The sequence below is a fragment of the Arachis ipaensis genome, chromosome B03 (assembly GCF_000816755.2).
Source record: "Arachis ipaensis cultivar K30076 chromosome B03, Araip1.1, whole genome shotgun sequence".
In the NCBI taxonomy this organism is placed as follows: domain Eukaryota; kingdom Viridiplantae; phylum Streptophyta; class Magnoliopsida; order Fabales; family Fabaceae; genus Arachis; species Arachis ipaensis.
In genome coordinates this window covers 15,194,342-15,200,281 of record NC_029787.2, presented here as the reverse complement: position 1 = coordinate 15,200,281, position 5,940 = coordinate 15,194,342, and the positions used below count along the sequence as shown (strand labels likewise).

General features: G+C 32.8%; 1 protein-coding gene across 1 annotated transcript in view; it reads right to left on the bottom strand.

Moving 5' to 3' along the window:
• Positions 1-5,940, bottom strand: part of LOC107632583 (alcohol-forming fatty acyl-CoA reductase-like) — a 21,454-nt gene that overhangs the window by 1,249 nt on the left and 14,265 nt on the right. The window lies entirely within an intron of this gene.

Genomic DNA, 5,940 nt, shown 5'->3' with positions numbered 1-5,940 from the left:
TATTAATTATAATATTATATTTCTAATTATTAAACATTCTTATAATTACTATTTAATATTTTTTATAATTTAAATTTTTTATTTAAGAATAAAATAAATACTACTAATAATAAAGAACTGTAATAATAATATTCATTAAATGACTTTAATTGTAATTGATTTTTAATTCTTTTATTTTATTTATTATCGTCATTTCAGGAATTAGCAAATGTAAAGGTCTTGTTTAATAGTTTTTGTTTATCAATGTTAAAAGAATCATGAAGGTCGTATAGTTTTTCCAGAGGCCAAAAATCACGATTCTAGTTCAATTATAAGCGCAATTGGGATAGACTAAGAAAATTTACAAAAAGTCGTCTTTATCATTGCAAATAATATGACATTTGAATTCGATCTTAATATGATATCTATATTGGAAAGAATTGAAGAATAATTTGAACAATAGACGGACTCACCCGATGAAATTGTTGCCAATCAACCGATTTTCGAGAATATGAAAAATCACACTAACTTTGATGAGGTATGGTAATAAACTGATTTATTTATTTTGTATTTTTATGTGTATTTATAATTATACTATACTAATTAAGTTCATATACATAACATTCATAAGCGCATAACATCCATAATTACATCCAACTAATATTTAAAAATTAAATTCATATTTATTAGATATTACATCCATACAAATATCATTTTTTAGTTATTGCATAAATAACTATCAAGTTAACACAGAATGTTTTTAAATTTTATCATAATTGAATTTAAAAAAATATCAAATTTTTAAATTAATTTATTCAATTGATAAATTTACTTATAACATCTATAAATTTATACACATAACATCTATAATTTCATATTAAAATATCTATAATTTTGTACTCATAATATTCATATATAATTTTATATATATGATGTTTATAATTAATAAATTTTTATAATTAATATTAGGGATAAGTACTTTTTTCGTCCTCAAGGTCTGGGGTCAAAATCAAAATCGTCATCGACCTTTTTTTTTTATTAAAATCATCCTCAACGTTATAAAACGTTATAAAATCGTCCTTTTCTATTTTTTTGGACCAAATTACCTGAGGGAGTGGGGTGAGGGTGTTGTTGCTGTTTGGTGGTGGTGGTGGTGGTGGTGGTGAGGAAGGTGAAGAGGAGAATGATGATGATGAGGGTATTTTGGTCCAAAAATTCGGAAAAGGATGATTTTAAAGCGTTTTTGAACGTTGAGGATGATTTTAATAAAAAAAAAGGTCGGGGACGATTTTGATTTCGACCCCAGACCTTGGGGACGAAAAAAATACTTATCCGTTAATATTACCTAGATTATTTTTTTATCAATAATAGGCTTACCATTGTAATTATTTTTTTTAGTAAGTACATAAATAGTACATAGTATATAAGGTGTAATAACTCAACAAATATTTTCTAAGGGAATTTTTTCATTCTCTTCAACAATAAGAAGAACTTATTTTTCTCCCTCTTTTAATCCCTTCTGGTTCATCAAATCATCAACATCACAACTTGAATAGCTTAGAACATGAGATTTTCTTCATGGTGCGGTGAGCGTGGAGAACAACCAAGCTGTGAATAAAAAAAAATTGTGAATTAAGATCCAATCCAATTTTACCATTTTCTTTCTATCCCTAATTTTTTTTTCGACATTTTCTTTCCCCCATTCTTACCTCTTCCTTCAAACTCATCCAATAGAGTTTGATAAGAGGCTATTTCGCAAGATTTTTTCTTGGTAAACATAGCTGTTCTGATCAACGAGTTGGAAGGAAGAAGATCTGAATCCTTATTACTCTGTGATTCATTGATTTCTCAAAATGGCGAACATGGTAAACAGATCCTCCCATTGTAGAGGTCGTGGAGCTACATTGGCATGCGCTCATTGTAACAAGCAAGGCCACACAGAATATGTATGCTATAAGAAGCATGGATACTCCTCCCATTTTTATCAACGGCAGCAACATAACATCACCATCAATCACATGATCACTGAGGGGAATGATGATATACTCAGTGACAAATAATTTCAGCTCAATTGTCTCAAAGAGAACACTAGAATATCAAGATCTGGGTTCACTCCAGAGCAAAGATTTGTCTTATTAGGGTTGATCAAAGATAAAAGTGTGCAGCAACAACCTCATAATGCAAACCAAATTTTGACTAATTCCATTCAGAACTTCCACTCCAAGTAAAACCATTGCATTACATTTTAATGCAAAAATTATGAGTATTCTCACTCAAAAGTCTGCATTATAGGTCATTGACTCCGGTGCAACAGATCATGTGACTTTTGACTTAAAAGATTTTGCAAGCTTTCAAAATATTGCTCCAATCAATGTGATATTGCCAAATGGGACCAAAACTGTTAGCACCATCATTGGCACAATCACATCCTCTAAAAATTTTTTCTCAAAAATGTTTTATACATTCCTTCTTTTGATTTTAAACTGATCTCTGTGTCAAAGTTAACCTCAAACTTATATTGTCAACTGTTAATCAATGATAAGTGTTGTGAGATATAAGATCGATCCACATCAAAGATGATTGGCATTGTTGAGTGTATAGAAGGGTTATATACAATGAGTAGAGAATCAGAATTCTCTCACTTTCCCCCTCTTCCAATAAAGCAAGCTTCATTGGCGGCAACTACGACTACTACTCATCCCACGACACCTTCACACAGTGAGCACAACAACATTTGGCATCTTAGATTAGGACACATACCCATGCATAAATTGATTTTTTTGAAGAAGTATTATCCTTTTATAGATTGTATTGCTTCAAAATTTCCTTGTGATTCATGTCATTTTGCAAAACAAAAGAAAATTTTCTTTTAATCTTAGTACAACTGAAATAAAAGATTGTTTTGACTTAGTTCATATGGATATTTGGGGTCCTATTTCTGTCCCTTCTAATGAAGGACATAGGTATTTTTTTTGACTGTGGTGGATGGCAAGAGCAGATTCACTTGAATTTTTTTTATGAAAACCAAATCTGAAGCATCACAATTGGTTATTAATTTTGTCAGAGTACAATTTGAAAAACAAGTTAAGTGTATAAGGACTGACAATGGGACAGAGTTCACTCTAAAATCCTTTTTTGCATCAACTGAAATTTTACACCACACTTCTTGTGTAGAAACACTAGAGCAAAACGGGATTATAAAGAGAAAACACCAGCACATTTTAGGTATTGCTAGAGTACGGCTATTTCAATTAGAAATTTCACATTGTTTTTGGCAATACGCAGTTGCTCACGCCATTCACCTAATTAATAGGCTGCCCAGCACAAACCTGGATAATGCTAGTCCTTACAAGCTTTTGTATGGTAACTTACTTGACCTTTTATATTTAAGAGTAGTTGATTCTCTTGCATATGCCTCCACATCAACAAATTCAAGAACAAAATTAGACCCAAGAGCCAGAAAAACAGCTTTTCTTGGTTTTAAATTAGGAACAAAGGTTTTCGACTTATTGATTTAAAATCAAAGAAAATTTTCATATTCAGAAATGTAACTTTTTATGAAACTCATTTTCTATTTTTAAATTCCACTAGCACTGACATTTCTATGGTACCCACCCGTACTCCACAATGCATTGATCTTTTTCAATATGATACACCATCCACACATCATTTGCAATCACCCACACATACCACACTCACAAATTCAAATGAACATTTTTTAAGCTCAATGCACTCACCAATTTTCTCACACACCATTGCACCCATTACCACACCACACACTAATAATGCACCTGCATCACAACACTCTGACATCACACATGACTGCATTACTAGAAAATCTGAAAGAGTTAAGAAACCGCCTGCTTATTTGAAGGACTATCATTGTATGATAACCCACACAGCTCTTTCTAGCAACTTTGCCAACTCTAACTCTTTATATCTTATCTCACAACACTTGTCATATGATAAACTAACCCCAAAATATAAGTCATTTTCTCTAGCCATCACCTCAAATCCAGAACCTAACACTTATGAGGAAGCAGCTGCACATAAATGTTGGAGAAAGGCAATACAAAATGAATTGACAGCTCTAGATCATAACAGAAGACTGAACTCCCAAAAAACAAGAAGGCTGTAGGTTGCAAATGGGTTTTTCGGGTAAAATTCAATCCCGATGGCACTATAGAGAGGCACAAAGCGAGGCTAGTTGCAAAAGGATTCAGTCAAGTGCAAGGAGTAGATTATGGTGATACTTTTAGTCCAGTTGTCAACATGACTACCCTACGAGTAATGTTAGCATTAGCAGCGGCAAAGAAATGGCATTTGAAACAGCTAGACGTCAACACTGCCTTCCTTCATGGAGATTTAGACAAGGAAGTTTATATGAAGATACCAGCCGGTTTGGGTTTGTCACAACCAGATTTGGTTTGTAAATTGTAAAAGTCTCTATATGGGCTTAAGCAAGAAAGCAGGCAATGGAACATTAAGCTCACTCAGACTCTTGTGGATGCTGGTTATAAGTAGTTTTTTTATGATCATTCACTCTTCATCAAGAAATAATCTGAAAACTTTACTGCCATTCTAGTATATGTTGATGACTTGGTTTTAACCGGGAATGACATTGGTGAAATCAATTCCATCAAGCAAAATTTGGATGACAAATTCAAAATAAAGGATCTTGGTGATCTTAAATACTTCTTAGGAATGGAAGTAGCATGCTCTAACTCTAGAATTCACATTTATCAGCGGAAGTACACCATGGACCTTCTCAAGGATTTTGGTTATCTAGATTGCAAGCCCCTCTCTACCCCCATTTGATTATAGTCAGAAACTCTCAAAGGAATCAGGTACCATTTTACTAGACAACACCGTTTACAGACAGCTCATCGGCCGACTCCTTTACCTCACAAACACTAGACCCAATATCTCTTATGCTGTGGGACGTTTGAGCCAATTTTTGGACTGTGCAACCACTTCTCACATACAGGCTGCTTTTCGCGTACTCCGATATTTAAAAGGCCGACCTGCAACTGGTCTCTTCTTCTCTTCTACTTCAAATCTACATCTTACTGGATTTGCCGACGCTGACTGGGCTACCTGTGCCGATACTCGTCGCTCCGTTTCCGGTTATTGCTTCATGCTTGGAACTCTCTCATTAGCTGGAAGAGTAAGAAGCAAACACAGTTGCCAAGTCCTCTGCAGAAGTTGAATATAGGTCTCTTGTTGTTGCCATCTGTGAAGCTAGTTGGTTATCTTTCTTAATGGATTTTATTGGTTTGCCACTTCAAAAGTCTATCACTCTATTCTGTGACAACCAGTCAGCCATTCACATTGCCAATAATCCCATCTTTCATGAAAGAACCAAACACATTGAAGTGGACTGCCACATTGTTCGTGAAAAGTATTTGTCTGGTCTCATTCATCTTATGCCAGTTCGTTTCAAAGATCAACTTGCTAATTTTCTTACCAAAGCTCTGCCACCAGGTCCCTTTCTTGCTAATGTTTTTAAGCTAGGGTTGTTAGATTTACACAATTCTAACTTGCAGGAGGGTACCTAGATTATTTTTTTAATCAATAATAGGCTTACCATTGTAATTATTTTTTTTAATAAGAGTACATAAAGAGTACATAGTATATAAGGTGTAATAACTCAACAAATATTTTCTAAGAAAATTTTTTCATTCTCTTCAACAATGAGAAGAACTTATTTTTCTCCCTCTCCTCTCTTAATTTCTTCTGGTTCATCAAATCATCAACATCACAGTTTGAACAGTTTAGAACATGAGATTTTTTTCAATTAATATTACTAAATTTTAAACTATGTATCTTATTGTATTTTTTAAATGATCTTATATATGAACTAATAAATCATAATTTTAATTATTTTAATATTTTTATTTATTGATTTTAATATGACGAATTAATAATTATTTTTAAAAATTTATTTTTTAATTTTGGGAG